The 2500-nt window shown below is 47.8% G+C and overlaps 1 protein-coding gene across 3 annotated transcripts in view; it reads left to right on the top strand.

Annotated features, from left to right (window-relative positions):
- The window catches only part of cadm2a (cell adhesion molecule 2a), an 895315-nt gene that overhangs the window by 354351 nt on the left and 538464 nt on the right, over positions 1–2500 (top strand). The window lies entirely within an intron of this gene.

Raw genomic sequence — 2500 nt, 5'->3', positions numbered from 1 at the left:
GCGGTACCGGAGCGCCAAGTCTAGGTCCAAGAGGATTCTAAACATCTTCTACCCCCCCAAGCCATAAGACTCCTGACCATCTAGTCAAATGGCTACCCAGACTATTCGCATTGCCCCCTCCCCTCCCTTCTCCACACCACTGCCACTCGCTGTTATTATCTAACACCCTGTATATAGCCTCCACATTGACTCTGTACCGTAATACCCTGTCTATAGCCTCCACATTGACTCTATACCGTAACACCCTGTATATAGCCTCCACATTGACTCTGTACCGTAATACCCTGTATATAGCCTCCACATTGACTCTGTACCGTAACACCCTGTATATAGCCTCCACATTGACTCTATACCGTAACACCCTGTATATAGCCTCCACATTGACTCTGTACCGTAATACCCTGTATATAGCCTCCACATTGACTCTGTACCGTAACACCCTGTATATAGCCTCCACATTGACTCTGTACCGTAATACCCTGTATATAGCCTCCACATTGACTCTGTACCGTAACACCCTGTATATAGCCTCCACATTGACTCTGTACCGTAATACCCTGTATATAGCCTCCACATTGACTCTGTACCGTAACACCCTGTATATAGCCTCCACATTGACTCTGTACCGTAATACCCTGTATATAGCCTCCACATTGACTCTGTACCGTAACACCCTGTATATAGCCTCCACATTGACTCTGTACCGTAATACCCTGTATATAGCCTCCACATTGACTCTGTACCGTAACACCCTGTATATAGCCTCCACATTGACTCTGTACCGTAACACCCTGTATATAGCCTCCACATTGACTCTGTACCGTAATACCCTGTATATAGCCTCCACATTGACTCTGTACCGTAATACCCTGTATATGTTGTTCATTTTTACTGCTGCTCTTTAATTACTTTTATTTATTTATTTTATTAATTTTATCTCTTATTCTTATCCATATTTTTTTTAATTGCACTGTTGGTTAAGGGCTCGTAAGTAAGCATTTCACTGTAAGGTCTACTACACTAGTTGTATTCGGTTCATGTGACTAATACAATTTGATTTGAATTGGAAAGGCATTCACCTGTCTTCATATGGTCCCACAGTTGACAGTGCATGTCTGAAAAAACAAGGAATTGTCCATAGAGCTCCGAGACAGGATTGTGTCGAGGCACTGATCTGGGGAAGGGTACCAAAGAATCTCTGCAGCATTAAAGGTCCCCAAGAACACAGTGGCCTCCATTATTATTTAATGGAAGAAGTTGGCACCACCAAGACTCTAGCTAGAGCTGGCCACCCGGCCAAACTGAGCAATCGGAAGTTAAGGGCTCTGGTCAGGGAGGACCAAGAACCCGATGGTCACTCTGACAGAACTCCAGAGTTCCTATGTGGGGATGTACAAGGCACATGACAGCCTACTTGGTGTTTGCCAAAAGGCATCTAAAGAGACTCAGACCATGAGAAACAATATTCTCTGGTCTGATGAAACCAAGATTGAACTCTTTGGCCTGAATGCTAATTATCACGTCTGGAGGAAACCTGGCACCATTCCTATGGTGAAACATGGTGGTGGCAGCATCATGCTGTGGGGATGTTTTTCAGCAGAAGGGACTGGGAGACTAGTCAGGATCGAGGGAAAGATGAAAGAAGCACAGTACAGAGAGATCCTTGATGAAAACCTGCTCCAGTGTGCTCAGGACCTCAGACTGGGACGGAATGTTCACCTTCCAACAGGACAACGACCCGAAGCACACAGCCACGACAATGCAGGAGTGGCTTTGGGACAAGGCTCTGAATATCCTTGAATGGCCCAGCCAGAGCCTGGTCTTGAACCCGATCAAACATATCTGGAGAGACCTGAAAATAGCTGTGCATCAACAGTCCCCATCCAACCTGACAGACCTTGAGAGGATCTGCAGAGAAGAATGGGAGAAACTCTCCAAATACAGGTGTGCCAAGGTTGTACTGTCATACCCAAGAAGACTAGAGGCTGTGATCACTGCCAACGGTGATTCAACAAAGTACTGAGGAAATGGTCTGAATACTGATGTAAATGTGATATTAAAGGTTTTGATATAACACATTTGCAAACATTTCTAAAATCCTGTATTTGCTATTGTGTGTAGATGTATCTTCCCAGTTTTGACCATTCTGCCTGAGACTGCCCTGACCCTGACCCTGACCATGACCCTGACCCTGACCCTGACCCTGCCCTGACCCTGACTCTGACCCTGACTCTGACCCTGACCCTGACCCTGAGACTGCCCTGACCCTTCCCTGACCCTGACCCTGACCCTGGCCCTGACCTTGACCCTGGCCCTGGCCCTGCCCCTGACCCTGAGAGACTGCCTGCCCTGAGACTGAGACTGCCTGCCCTGACCCTGACCCTGCCCTGACCCTGAGACTGTCTGCCCTGACCCTGACCCTGAGACTGCCTGCCCTGACCCTGAGACTGAGACTGCCTGCCCTGACCCTGCCCTGACCCTGAGACCGCCTGCCGTTCTG

Source organism: Oncorhynchus gorbuscha, linkage group LG20 (genome assembly GCF_021184085.1).
Source record: "Oncorhynchus gorbuscha isolate QuinsamMale2020 ecotype Even-year linkage group LG20, OgorEven_v1.0, whole genome shotgun sequence".
Taxonomy (NCBI): Eukaryota; Metazoa; Chordata; class Actinopteri; order Salmoniformes; family Salmonidae; genus Oncorhynchus; species Oncorhynchus gorbuscha.
The sequence above is the reverse complement of the archived record's forward strand: the minus strand, read 5'-3'. Positions and strand labels throughout refer to the sequence as shown.